This window comes from Schistocerca nitens, chromosome 1 (genome assembly GCF_023898315.1).
Source record: "Schistocerca nitens isolate TAMUIC-IGC-003100 chromosome 1, iqSchNite1.1, whole genome shotgun sequence".
Taxonomy (NCBI): domain Eukaryota; kingdom Metazoa; phylum Arthropoda; class Insecta; order Orthoptera; family Acrididae; genus Schistocerca; species Schistocerca nitens.
In genome coordinates, this window is record NC_064614.1 from 670,748,143 (window position 1) to 670,763,921 (window position 15,779).

Below are 15,779 nucleotides of genomic sequence, written 5' to 3' on the forward strand. Positions count from 1 at the left end.
AGTAAGTGTGAACATCTCCCTTTTGATGTATCGCTGTTGGTTTCTGTCACTGGTCCTCTGTCTCACGAATATTTAACCTTTATTCTGACGTTTCGGCAGAAGGAGTGGCTGACATTGTCAAAGGCTCAACCTTCATTCGTGCTGGCAAACAGCAGAAGCTTCACTGTCCTCACACACAATAGCTCGGTTTATTGCTAAATACGATAAACATCGATTTTCAGAAGCAAACTTTTGTCAGTTAAGAAAATCTGCCCCTACTACGCGAGCGATAGAGTTTTGATGGCACAGCTCATTAGTGCGGAATAAGGAATTAGAGCAGCAACGAAAGGTTAGAGAAGTGCGTTGCGTACTGCGTGGCCATTAACGAGGTATCAATGCCGGCCGCAAGGCATTCAGACAGAGAGTGAGTGGTTATTCAGTATTTTTATGTGTATTTTCTGAGTTATCAGAACAGAGGAAAAAACCAAGAAAAAAGAAAATCAAACGGACATTCATCTTGTCTTCAAAGAAAGAACAATCCTTCTGTGACTGATATTTCAATGAGAACAACAACTACCCCAACTAACTGGCCCAGAAGCTCATCTTTAGGGCCGGCCGCTGGTGGCCGAGCGGTTCTGGCGCTACAGTCTGGAACCGCCCGACCGCTACGGTCGCACGTTCGAATCCTGCCTCGGGCATGGATGTGTGTGTTGTCCTTAGGTTAGTTAGGTTTAACTAGTTCTAAGTTCTAGGGGACTTATGACCTCAGCAGTTGAGTCCCATAGTGCTCAGAGCCATTTGAACCATTTTCATCTTTAGGTCTAATAGTGAAAGAGCGTACATATAAAGCTTTTCGGGAGTATAGATAAATCACACTACGGGATGATACTTGCAACAACAGAAGATTGTAGCGAACTCTAGGAAGGCCTGCAGAGGAACAACTATCGGTGCAGGAACTGGCAGCTGGCCTTGAACCTATAAAAGTGTAACGTACTGCGTGTTATAGACGAAGAGGCCCATTACGGTTCATTCACACTATTGAATATCGCTCACTGGACACAGCAACAACCGTAAATAAAATCGTGGAGCAACCTTGTGGAACGTTTTAAAATGAAATAACCACATAAAAACAGTTGTAGGTAAAGGAAACGCCAGGTTGAAGAACTTTAATTCTTCCACAAAGAAGCGATTTGTACAGATACTTGAGTACTGCTCGTCTGTAGGGGACTGACACTAGGTTGTGCTATTAGTGCGAGCGGCGTTCCATAATGATTTACAGTTTATTTTTTCCCGTCATTCCTGGTGTGTCATTTGGCTCATCATTTCAGCTTCAACCTTGTAGTACTTTGGTTCAGCTAAGCTGTCAGTACCATTACTAGAATAGTAACTGCTGCACAGTGCAGACCATTTTCCTAACTGCTGCCGTTACGTGAGCGGACAACATGGTGTCTGTGGAAGGAAGGTGTAAACACTTCGGATATTCACAGGCGATTGGTAGCAGACTGTAAAGAGCGTGCGACACACGATTGGTGGCAGTGTGTAGGGAGGTGCAACAGGCAGGTGTTACCATTGTGTAGAGAGGGTGCAACAGGCGATTGATGGCAGCGCGTAGAGAGTGTGCACCATGGCGAAAAGTGCTCTTGTAACACAGCGCTCATCCCCGTACGAGTCGGAAAACCACGGCTGCCATCGCTGAAATAGGGTTCCAGGTATTAGAACACGCACTATATTCTCGTGACTTGGCCCCTTCAACTTCTGCAGGCCCTCCTCGAACCACTTTTCTCGAGTCTGTCGCACCCACCGCGGGACAGCTGGTTGCAGTCCCTGTAGATCTGCTAGGTGGCAATACCTGAAACCCAATTTCAGAGATGGCAGTCGTGCTTTTCTGGCTCGTATGGGGACGTGCGTTGTCCTGCTGCAAGAGCACTTTTCGGTACGGTGCACACTCTCCACATACTGCTGCCAATCGCCTCTGAATATCCTCGGTGTTTACACTCTCCTGACACAGAAACCACGCCATCCAGCGCAGTCCTTGATGATCACACTCCATGTTGTCGGCTCACGTATTGACAACAGTTGGGAAAAAAAGGCTGACTGTGCAGATATTACACCTTTAGTGATTGTCCTGCCACCTATGGTTAGACGAGAGTACCACGTACACATTACTGTAAGGACGAGTGCAATGGCGCACAATGTACGACGGCGGAGAATAAAGTGTTAATCAATATGGAGCGCCCTCGTAGATTACATAGGGAAGGTCAAACTAACAGCGGCTCGTTTCGTCACGATTTCGTTTAGTATGGCCGAGAGTGTTACAAAGCAGCCGGCCGCTGTGGTCGAGCTGTTCTAGGCGCTTCAGGCCGGAACCGCGCTGCTGCCACGATCGCAGGTTCGAATCCTGCCTCGGGCATGGATGTGTCTGATGTCCTTAGGTTACTTAGGTTTAAGTAGTTATAAGTATAGGGGACTGATGACCTCAGCTGTCAAGTCCCATAGTGCTCAGAGCCATTTGAACCATTTGTTACAAAGCCGATCAACAACACCATTGACAGACGCTACAAAAGAGGTCTCGTAGACCACAGACTGGGTTACCGTCGAAGTTCCGACAGCGTACTTTCCAAGACCGTTCGGACAACATATTACTTCCTCCCACATACGTCTTGGAAAACGACTATGACGAGAAAATCAGAGCAATTAGATTCCATACGGGAGCTTACCGAAAGCCATTCTTCGCACATGCTTTCACGAACAGAAAAGGACAGGGGGAAATGTACACTGGAGAAAAAATCGCAACACCAAGTAGGAGTTGTGCAACATAAACGGAAGTTGGTGCGTGTCTTTCTACGTCTGAAAGATGATGTCTATTCATATTTCGTGCCAGTCGCATAAGAGAGGCGCAAATCAGGTTCGCTTTAAATACGCGCTGAACGGTCGTGCGCGTTAGTTACCTTTGATGCTGATTAGGATGATGATGATATTTGGTTTGTGCGGCGCTCAGCTGCGTGGTTATCAGCGCCCGAACAAATTCCCAATCTTTTCACTGTCAGTTAGTGGTCATGCCACTAAGAGGATGCAAATCACGTTTGCTTTAAATACGTGCTGTAACGGTCGTGAGCGTTAGTAATCTTTGAGCTTGGACGTGGTGGGTTAATGTTGGTAAACAATACCTTTAGCGTCCCAAAGACACCATTATCAACATCTTACAGAGGTTGAAGAAGGTCGTATAATAGGATGTTCCTTCAGCGATATTGCAGAAAGACTGCATGGAATTCATCCACGGTACGAGATTGCTGGCAGCGCTATCAAGAACACTGGGCTCTTGACGGCCACGTGGCACTACCGAGGAGGAAGACCATCGTGTTCGGCAAATGACTTTGGTGCATCGTGCTGTAGCTGCAGCAGCAATTTGAGCAACAGTTGGCACCACAGAGGCGCAAAGAACTATTATTCAAGAACAGCTCCTACACAGACGTCCTGTCATGTGCATTCAACTGCCCCCACCGCCTGTTGCTACTTCAGTGGTGTCAAGCGAGAGCTCATTGGAGAGCAAGATGGAGGTCTTTTGTTTTCTGGTGAAATCTGGTTCTATCTCGGTGCTAGTGATGGTCGTGTGTTGGTTAGACGGAGGCCAATTAATGGTCTGCGAGCAATGTGTATGGTCTGGCGCACCCTAACCGAAAATTTTTACACCAGTCTGGTGATTCAACCTGTTGTGCTGCCATTCTTGAACAGCATTTCAGGGAATGTTTTATAACAGGGTAATGTTCGCTCGCAAACCGCTGTTGTAACCCAACATGCTCTACAGAGCGTCAACTTGTTGCCCTGACCTGCTCGATCACCAGATCTGTCTCCAATCGAGCAATCTGCCAATGTTAATCATTAATTATGTTACCTAGATAAATATATTTCCCAAATTACATTACAATACATTAATTACCTTTCAGTGTTGCAATTATATTTTCCGTTAGTGTAGTATTGCCAGACATACGCCTCAAGGCGGCTTCAGTCGTGATGGCTTTCGTCCCATCGATTCTCCTCCAGAGATCGTACCCTTTCGGCGCTCATGGTGCAGTCGTGAGGTGGCGCGCACAGAGAGCATAGGCCGAGCGAACGTGCGAACGTGCACGTGCAATTAGTAACGGCGCGTAATTGAAAGTGGACACCAAAGGCAACCTTGGAAGCGAATACTGTCGCTATGAAAACATCCATTCGGGTCGGTGCCGGCTGTTTTAGGTGCGTTTTGGGATCGACTTGTAATATTATTGGATTTCAGCTACTTTGCATGTGATATTTGTCATTAGAGAAAAGGACAGCCAACGAGCTGCAGTTCGTAAAGATGCTAAGCATCACAGCGCGAAGGTAAAGAGATGAAATATTTTTTTTAATGTGCGCCTATACCAAGACGCGCGACCAGCGTTTAAATACTCCATTTATAAACACTATGACACACTGTGTGCAGATATTTAAAATCACTGCCGCAGCGCTTGATAGCAAGAAGCTGCGAAACAGAAGAAAGAACAATCTATCTTTTGTTAAGAAATATTCTAGAGACTTCATTATCCCTTGTACTTTTGGTCGCCGACATGTTAAGACTTACTACAAAGCATTGCTACAAGTTGTATTTTTATTTTGTGTATAAACTATGTGAAATGACGGACAAACATTTCGGTAACTCGGGTGTGGATACAATGTACTTAAGCACACGCAAGGACATTTAATTTTAAGAAGGAACGGACTGACAAAGCGGAGATTATTGGACTGCGCCATTCACAAAAGAAATATCAGATGTAAGTCATGCATTTATTGTGTATTTGTCAATGTGTAGAAGTTTAAAGCCAATTTGTTCAAAATACATTAATATTTTACGATGCAGTAATTTTCTTCTTATTCTTTTCTTTCACTAACCAAATGATGTTCAAATTGCATATGAGCTTTGTTACAGGTTCGCTCTTTATCGCGGTGTCTCGATTGTATTTGGGAGACCACTAATGTGTTCATCTTCCAATCTGTTTATCTTTCTCTTACGAAATTCCACTAATTTGCTTTCATTGCCATTTTTATATTCAAATAGGCCCCTTAGGTATTTTCATCGAAGATTCTGATTGCGTGAAGGCAGTCCGGGTCAAAAGGTCAATTATTCGCGTAATCAATCCGTACGTCTCCTGAACACATTCGAGAACCGACGCATCGGTCATCAATTAATAATCTCTCTCTCTTTTAAAGTCGTACTAAAAAACGGCCACCACGATAGCTGTAAGTACACAATCTAGCGTTAGGTTGCATTTTGTCAGCAAATATTACCAACCAACAGTTACAGCATCACTATTATTAATAAGCAAGTTCCTAACGCCAGAGACTGCGCAGCGAGGAAGTTTGGTAGTCGTCAGCTGATTATTTGTTGTTGCTGGTCCTGACTCGTGACCTAATTTTCCGATACTTTCCGACACGGACTTAAGCTGATGTAATAAGGTGATATCGTCGTATTTACGTCATTCATTGGAGACACATTTTCTGCCCTTCGTATTGCAAGTGTGATGAACCTGATAAAAATTACTGGTCGATTCTCAATCACGAAACATTGTGCTCAATTTATATTTTGGTTCAACCCCTACGTAACTTGTTGTGGCATTCTGACTGTACTAATTCCTGTTGTTTATCGGGTTTACCATTTAAAACTTGGGGTTACTGTATATTATTTCTTAATCTTAGTGTTTATTCTTTTTATAAAACACCGTGTGTCACTGAACAGACCATGCACCAATGTGGGGTTATTCCGCCAGGTTTTTCTGTGGAGTCTTGAATTCTTTGGTGCATCAGGGACGTGTAGTTATTGTAAGAATAATTTATCATTTTATGCATTTTCTTGAAGTAATCGTATGTTAGCATGATTTGAATTGCTTGTTTAGAATACCTGGGGTTTGAGTGAGATTTGGTTACTGCCTCAGGACAGTGACAAGTTGTCTAAAGTGTCTTGGTACCAATTTGATGTTCCTTTATCTAATATTGTTCTACACTGAAACGCCAAAGAAACTGTTATAGGCATGATATTCAAATACAGAGATATGTGAACAATCAGAATATGGCGCTGCGGTCGGTGAGGCCTATATAAGACAACAAGTGTCTGGTGCAGTTGGTAGATCGGTTACTGCTGCTACAATGGCAGCTTATCAAGATTTAAGTGAGTCTGAACATGGTGTTATAGTCGCTGCCCGAGCGACGGGACACACCATCTCCGAGGTAGCGATGAAGTGGGGATTCTCCCGTACGACCTTTGAACGAGTGTACTGTGAATATCAGGAATCTGGTAAAACATCAAATCTCCAATATCGCTGCGGCTGGAAAAAGATCCTGCAAGAACGGGACCAACGACGACTAAAGAGAATCGTTCACCGTGGCAGAAGTGCAACTCTTCCGCAAATTGCTGCATATTTCAGTGCTGGGCCATTAACAAGTGTCGCGTGCAAACCATTCAAGGGAACATCATCGATATGGGCTTTCAGAGCCAAAGGCTCACTCTCATACCCTTGATGACTGCACGACACAAAGCTTTACGCCTCGCCTGGACCAGTCAACACTGACATTGGACTGTTGATGACTGGAAACATGACGCCTGGTCGGACGAGTCTCGTTTCAAATTGTATCGAGCGGGTGGACAGGTATGGAGACGACCTTATGAGTCCACAGACGCTGCATGTCAGCTGGCGGAAGCTCTGTAATGGTGTGGGGCACGAGCAATTGAAGTGATATGGGACCCTGATACGTCTACAGGTAGATACGACTCTGACAGGTGGCACGTAAGCAAGCATCCTGTCGTGAAACTTCCTGGCAGGTTAAAACTGTGTGCCGGACCGAGACTCGAACTCGGGACCTTTGCCTTTCGCGGGCAAGTGCTCTACCATCTGAGCCACCCAAGTACTACTCACGCCCCGTCCTCACAGCTTTACTTCTGCCAGTACCTCGTCTCCTACCTTCCAAACTTTGCAGATGCCTCCTGCGAACTTTGCAGAACTAGCACTCCTGAAAGAAAGGATATTGCGGAGACATGGTTTAGCCACAGCCTGGGAGACGTTTCCAGAATGAGATTTTCACTCTGCGGAGGAGTGTGCGCTGATATGAAACTTCCTGACAGATTAAAACTCTGTGCCGGACCGAGACTGGAACTCGGGACCTTTGCCTTTCGCGGGCAAGTGCTCTATCATCTTTTTTTTCTTTTTTTTAATTTATTTATTTGTTTTTATATATTTGTTGAGATCACAAAGGACGCCCTCCAGGCGAAAAACAGTTATGTGTAATTACCATCAATAACAAACAAAATAAAAAGCTAATTATAGAATTTAAAGAAAACGCCCTCCTGGCAGAACAGACAAAATGGCATCCGCGTCCCGCCAACTTGCGGGTGGACACACACTGAATCCCAAGGCAGTCAGGCATGTTCCAGGCACGTCTTCACGATGAATATTGTACTTTCCGATATATTGGATCGAGTCCTGCTATTACACAATCTCACTGAAATCACCTTCTCATACGTGGGACACGCCAACTGCAGGGGGTCGAAGAAGGCACTACACATAAAGTTGGCACAGTACTGACGGTATAGCGGATGGTGCACGAGAAAAGTAAAGCGGTCGTGCAGGAAAGTCCAAAAAGATCAAGAACACTCTTATCACCTTCATGGAACAAATAAGAGATCAAGAGGCCTTTTATCCAGATCACAGCGTTGGTCTTCGTACTTGGGAAGTATGTCTCATCTGGGTGTAATGGTATGGGGAGGCGTACGCAGAAGAAAGGCAAGCATCTTCTGAATCAGCTGTCACGCCTCTGCAGAAGATCCACACATCAGTCGATGTTCGTCCGTATCAAGCGTGTGACAACGAGGACACAGCGGCGAATCTGTCATTTTTATGGCATGTAGACGAAGTTGCGTCATGTATTTTCCATTAACGACCAGATACCAGGTCGCACGATCGCTCGTGTCGAGGATGACATGGGGCACAGGACGCCAAACCACGGGCCATGCGATCGTAGGATGTCGGCTTTCCACAACATTCGTAGTATGATTTCTCACCATTAGGCGGTAAACATCTCGTGCGGTACGGTTTCTGGTACTAGGTAAGTCGGCAAGGACATAGCTGTATTCGATGAAAAAGGTCCTGACATGCGAGAGCGAGGAAGAAATGTGGGCTACTGCAACAGGTGCCACTCGAGAGGGAGGGGCCAGTTAGTCAATCAGGCTTTCCGATAATCCTGTTCGGCTGCGGGTCCACGACTTAACCATCGTACTTACATAAAGGGCAGCTGCTCTCGCTTGGACGTTGACAAGGCCGAGGCCGCCATCTCGAGGAGGAAGTGACAGCGTGTCGTAGCGGACTTTGAGGATAAGACCCGCGCTTACAAAGTAGCCGAACGCCGCCTGAAGTCTGTGTGCCATTGCCTTTGGCATCGGTAAAATCTGTGCTAAATGTGGCAGTCGCGAGACTAGATGAGTGTTGACAAAATCCACCCTTTGTAACATGTCCAATGCTCTCAGGAGGTTACCACGAACATTCGCGTGGATAGCTTGAAGCAGGCGTTTATAGTTAAATGAGATCGTGCGCTGTATATCACGCGTGAAGGTGATCCCCAAACATTTGAGCTTGTCCACTAATGGCAATGGAGCCGCACTCTCTGCTGGAATACCTCTAACGACGGACATAGCACTAGATTTCGTCAGGTTCACACGGCTGTCTACGGCAGTCGCGTACTGGTTGATCCATGCCAGTGCCTCTCGCACTTCATCCTCCGATAGAACCAAGAACACCACGTCATCTTCATAGGCGAGGCTGATGATAGCATTCCCCCTCATTGTTATCCCTGTGAGCCGGCTACTCAAACACTGTAACAGTGGCCCAAGGGCGATGGCGAAATTCAGCTTCGGCAGCGGACAGCCTTGACGGAGCGACCGCACGACATTAATAGGGCCCGCCACACGGCCATTGACCAGCGTTCGCGACGTGGCATCTCGGAGGAGCCGCAAGACGATGTGTATAAACCTGTGGGGAAAAGCCATCCATCTGAGTTCGTTTTCTAGAAAGGCGTGACTCACTCTATCAAAGGCGTGGTCGAAGTCCACTAAGGCACCGCGACGATGGCAGGTCGTGGCCAGTGCTATGACGTCACGGTAATCGCTGAGTGCCGTCTGAATGTTACTGTCACCTTTAAAGTACGTTTGATCCAGAGAGATGACTTGAGGAATGATGCGCCGAAGGCGAGCGGCAAGAATCCAGGTAAAACTCTTGAAGTCACCATTTAACATGGTCAGCGGCCGATAATGCGCAACTCCCGGACCTCCCGATGGGTTGGGGACCGGGATAATCAAGCCTTCTACGATTTCGGGTGGGAGGGGAAGGTCAGGGTTCATCAGTTCTTCATACATCGTCCATGGGTCGTTGAATGTGCGGTAAAACACCAGCGAGAAGCCATCTGGACCTGGGGCTTTATTCGTCGCACCCTTATCAAGAGCATCGGCGACGTCATCAGACGTAATTGTCACTGTGAGAATCTCCGCAGCAGCCTCATCCAGGGTATCCGTCAAGGAACTGAGGACGTCAGTCGTTACCGCTATGTTCTGTTTCCTCTGCTGCATAGAACTGGTTGTAGTGATCCACAAAGGCTTTTACGATGTCATTCTGGGACGTCAATCGACGACCATCTGGCATGTCGAGGGCGTTGACCAGATTTCTCCGACACCGCTGCTTCTCTCGGATAATATGATGCATGGACGGGGGCACTCCTAGTACACAGTCGTGGCATCTTGCGCGTACTATTGTGCCTTCAAGATGGTGAGGCAGAATAGAAATTATCTTCGCCTTAATATGATGAATTTCAACCTGTCGTTGAACAGAGGGGGCAAGGTTTGAGAGTTCCCGGAGAATTGTGAAATACAATTCGATGGTATGTCGTTGCCGCAGCATTTTGTCGCGACCGTAATTCATCATCGAACAACGTAAAGCAGGCTTGGTGCAGTCGAGCCACCACCGGAGTGTTGAAGGATACGCTGGAAGGCATCTCACACAGCTGTTCCCACTTCGTTCCTAAGACCTGCCTGCATTCCGGACCCTTGAGTTGGACGACGTTCAGCTTCCGCAGGCCTGGACCGCGCCACACCTTCTGCCTCTGGAGCGAAACAGTGCAAATGTAGGCGATATGGTCGGAAAAGGCAGTAGGCCATAACTCAGCGTCGGGCGTGGCAATTAAGAGTCCTTGGGAAACGTAGACACGGTCAAGACGACTTGCTGAATGGCTGGTGACGTACGTATATCCAGGCCGATCACCATGCACACGATCCCAAGTATCGGTGAGGTTCAGTTCATGCACGAGCAGCTTGAGTTCCTGGCATGTGGTGAAATGGGGATGTTGGTCCTTCTGGGATAACACACAATTGAAGTCGCCGCTAAGAATAATATGGTCGTAGCGGCCTACAAACAAAGTAGCGACCTGTTCTGAATAGAATGGCGACCGTTCGCGTCTCTTGGCCGGCCCGAGGGAGCGTAAACATTGATGACTCGGACACCGTGGAAAGCCACAGCAAGACCCCTAGCCGATGGTAGGTAAATCAGGTCGTCTACCTCAATACCTTCCTTTAAAAGGATAGCTGTCCCACTGCCTCCGTCAGCACGCGGCGTGAGGTAGGATACATAGCCATAGATATTAGGGAACGTCGCCAGGCGAATTTCCTGCAAAAGGGCAACATCTAGGTCCGACGCCCTCAACATTTCACGGAGCAATTGTAGTTTGACAGGGGTGCCAATGGTGTTGACATTGATGGAGCCAATCCTGTAAGCCTGTCGTGAATTGCGACGACTGGGACGCTCATGGAGGCACGAAGAGCAGCAGCGAACAGGAATGTTGTCCCAGTAGGTTGCAAATCCTCATCCAGCAACTCTGTGGGTCAGCTGTCATGGGGTGGAGCAGCAGCATTCGCTGCTGTCTCAACGGTGGGTGTTTCGTCGTCTGCATCGTCAGACCATGCAAAAGTGCGTGGATGGTGTGCGTCCGGTGGAGTACCTGTGGAGTCCGAAGGCGGCGTCACGTCGACGGTGGAAGAGTGGTGCTGGCTCAGCTGCTGTTCAACGTCCATAGGTACAGCGTCTATGCATGCAAAGATGGTTGTACCTCCGACGGGGTGCAGACTGGTGCTTCCACCACGGAATCGTCCACCGGGGCAACATCTTGATAGGTGTGATTCTCATCGTCTTGAGACTGCGTCCTGCAGGTGTCAGACGGGGCGATCCCCAGTTTCCGACGTCTCTTCAGCGACCGTTGCCTGCGCACGTGACCTTCAGTGTCCGAAGACGCCTGGGGGTCCGGAGGTTCGGGCACAAAAGCATCGGTAGGCACAACCATGGAGTCAAGGGCCGTCCCCTGTCCTAGAAATTGCTCACCACTGCACACGTCGGGAGGAGGAGGCAAAGGCGCCGGTCCTTCCGCAACAGCCTGAGGCATTACCGGAGACGACGATGTGGCAGTAGTAGGAGGCAGTGGTCGGGGGTCGGTATGGAGAACTTCGACAAACGTCAGCGGTAGCGTCGTCGGAGCGGTTACTGTGTGATTCTGCGTTGCAGACAGTTGGAACGGAGGTGTCATTCTTTGCCACATCCCGAGCAAGTCTTCGGCTGGCCATCATAAATAACAACTGCACGACAGCCACCAATATATAAGTAGGAGGGCACATGTTTGGTTAGCTCTATGCGGATCTGTCGTACTCGATTGAGAACCGGACATGTAGTGAACTGAAGCCACTTTTCAGCTGTATGACTAATCACCTTTCCATATGGGCAGAATGCAGATACCACTACTTCTGAAGGCACCTCGAAAGGGAGTTCAAATACACGTATCGTCCGCAGTCCAAGTCCCGCATGTTCCACAGTTACGTCATCGATGTGTCCATCAGAGTGACGGACCTTAACACCACTTCGAGGTGCACTTACAATTTTGTCACATATTTCTTCGTTAATCAATTTCATGATACCACACTGCTCACTATAGACAGGTGGATGCCAACAAGATCGTTGCAATCAATCTTGACTTCATCTCTGATAAACTGTTCGATTTCCTGTGCTTTTGGTCGGGCATATTCAGATGCAAAGCTAATCTTCAGTGTCGATTTTCTGTGGGCATAAGCCATTCTCTGTCGAAGGAAAGATAGTGCGCGAAGACGGCAGAATCACGTAAACAAGTCCGTGAGCGAGCCGCGCGGCGAGGACGTAAACAAGGCGTCCGTGCCGCTAGCGTGCCGAAAGGCGACTTCCCATCTGCGCACGACTCACACCCCGTCCTCAAAGCTTTACTTCTGCCCGTACCTCGTCTCCTACTTTCCAAACTTTACAGAAGCTCTCCTGGGAACCTTGCAGAACTAGCACTCCTGAAAGAAAGTATATTGCGGAGACACGGCTTAGCCACTGCCTGGGGGATGTTTCCAGAACAAGATTTTCACTCTACAGCGTAGTGTGCGCTGATATGAAACTTCCTGGCAGATTAAAACTGTGTGCCGGACCCAGACTCGAACTCGGGACCTTTGCCTTCCACGGGCAAGTGCTCTACCATCTGAGCTACCCAAGCACGACTCACGCCCCGTCCTCACAGCTTTACTTCTGCCAGTACCTCGTCTACTACCTTCCAAACTTACAGAAGCTCTCCTGCGAACCTTGCAGAACTAACACTCCTGAAAGAAAGGATATTGCGGAGACATGCCTTAGCCACAGCCTGGGGGATGTTTCCAGAATGACATTTTCACTCTGCAGCGGAGTGTGCGCTGATATGAAACCTCCCGCCGGAGGTTCGAGTCCTCCCTCGGGCATGTGTGTGTGTGTGTGTCATTCTTAGCATAAGTTAGTTTAAGTAGTGTGTAAGTCTACGGACCGATGACCTCAGCAGTTTGGTCCCTTAGGAATTCACACACATTTCAACATTTTTTTGATAATACAAAACACTGCACATACGGAAGCAGTGTAGAGCTTAACTACCACTCCTTCTATAAGAATATATTAAAAACGTCAAGAAGTTGCTTTGATTCTTTCGATAGGTTTTATGTGCTTTGCTGATAAAAACGAATTTATTAAGTTTGTGATTTGGGTGGCTACACATTACATTTTCATTTCGTTTCGTTCGTAAATAAAAAGTCTTTCTGAATACCCCAGGACGGCCAAAATACTAAATGGTCTCAGGAATCCAGTGAAGGTTGTGAGGCGACGCTTGCTGTGTGGCTCGAGAACATCAGGCCTTAACCCACTCTGTGGAAACTAGTTCTGAGAGTGAGGCGCGACATAACTCTGATCAAGAGCGTTACTCAAAAAGGCTTAAAGTAACTTCTGTCCAATGTAACATCACAGAAGCGAAATTTTTGATGGGAAGTGGTGCAGGCGAATGTGTTTTCATACCCCAAATTCCACTTTTTCCTAAAAATCAATCATTTTGTTTTAAACGTGATGAGTTGACAATGAGCTTATGCCATGACCATAAACAAAAAACAAGGCCACGCACTGCATATTGCAGGCGTGGACCTTAAAGTGAGTAGCCTTTGGCAAAGCCAGCCCTACACGGTTCTCTCCCATGTTAGTGAAGCAAACATTCTCTACATTTATGTCCCCAATCGTACTAGCTTGAACTTTGTATGCAAAGAAATTTAGAAGTCAAATATAAATACCTCCCATACAAAGTCTTGCGCACAGTTCTAAATAAATACCCAGGTAGAGCTAGGTTTCTCAGATAGTTTGTACATAAATCTTTCCCAGTTCAACCGGGCACAGCAAAATAAGGTTGCCAAAAAGATTTTCTCTTTACTTAGGCTTAACATCAATATAAATTACTTCTTAAATTTTCTTTCACCACTTGTAATAGGTTTAATCTGTGACATGTGAAGACGGAAAATTTTTCTGCTCGTGGGTTTTTGGCCAATAAAATGACTAGTCACAAACCGCAGTCTGCACATCTCCCGTAAACCTGAATAGCAACTTCCCCATTGTTTTATCTTTCCCCCTACTCTCTGACTGGTTCTCCAGATGTCAGTCGGCCATCTCCTCTCCTTATAGTTCTGGGATTCTGTCATGGCTACGCTTAAGATGAACTATCGCCCGCTTCACTTTGCTGCGAATTGTGCTTCATCAGTTTTTCAGGCAGCTGTAGGCTGATCGACCACAAATTTGCTAGCGGCTAGTTGGGCTTAAATGCAAACGTAACACTAGGGGTGTGTTTTTTTTTGTGAGCTTCATATTCCGCAGTACTGGATGCAAAAGCCAATCAACGAAGCGACTGGTGCCACCTGGAATGCGATTGATGGTGCTAGGCATTCAGTGCAGATTCACAAATTGCGGTTAACCCGCTGAACGAATGAAGGGTTCGGATAACAGGGAATTATGGTAGTATACATAACTCCCTTTCAAAACAGATGCCACGAAATAGCCTGGACATGAGTACTGCGGCGTTATCACAGACTAAAGACTGACATTGTCCGAAGACGCCAAACACAAACTGTGAAAATTTCATGGCCCGTTGCCCAGTAGCATTACATGTCGGAAAAAACCAACAAAAACGAATAGAAGCTTCTACACAAACCAGTATAAGCATGTTTCCGGCTCACAACCGCTGAAGGGGCATACACAATATACAGGGTGGTCCCGAATTCATGGTACAAACTTTAATGGTAGGTACAGGACATTGTAACAAGGATTTATTGTATAGGAATGTATAGTCGCAGGTGACGCGGTGAGGCGTAAACAGGGGAAAGAGAAATGGAGTGATCGGTTGGTGTCACTGCCGGTAGAGGGCAGTAGATGAACATGATGTATCGCAGTAGGGACAAGCGCCATTCACAATTGTGCTGCCGTAGACGATGGGTGACTTTACGTATGCAGAAAAAGCAGACATGCATTACATGTACGGCCGTGCAAATGGTAACGCCAGAGCTGCGTTACGAATGTATCGCGCGGAGTATCCTAATCGACGAATGCCGGATCATAGAATTTTTCAACGGTTACATCGTCAACTTTGTGAAACAGGTACGTTCGACGTCAACAGACATGACGCTGGTCGATTAAGAGCTGTACGCACTCCAAGACTGGAAGAACGCATCTTGAACATAGTGGCTGATAGACCCGAGTCAAGCACAAGAACTGTTGCGCGTGACGTACATGTGAGTCATCAGACTGTATGCAGAGTGTTAAATGAAAATCGCTTACACCCCTTCCATTTTCAAAAAGTACAAGCATTGAATCCGGCAGATTATCCTCTTCGCGTGAACTTCTGCCAGTGGTTGTTGCAGCAATGTGCGTTGCAGCCGGATTTCGTAGGTCATGTGCTATTTACAGATGAAGCGACATTTTCACGCGAGGGTGTCTTTAATGCGCACAATTCCCATGTGTGGGCAACAGATAATCCACATGCAACGCGTCCACATGCGTATCAACAACGTTTCGGTATTAATGTGTGGGCTGGTATTGTGAACGACTTTTTGATTGGGCCATACTTACTACCCACGCGACTCTGTGGCGAAAGCTATCTTATTTTTCTGCAAGAAGTGTTACCAGAACTGCTGCAAGATGTTCCGCTCGCCATTCGTAACCGCATGTGGTTTCAGCACGATGGAGCGCCAGCACACTTCAGCACTGCTGTACGGAATTACCTGAATGCCACGTTTGGTGCTAGATGGATTGGGCGTGGTGGACCAGTCCCTTGGCCACCCCGATCTCCTGATTTCTCTTGCCTCGATTACTTTTTATGGGGACATCTTAAGAGCCTTGTTTATGTGACTCCAGTTGACTCAGATG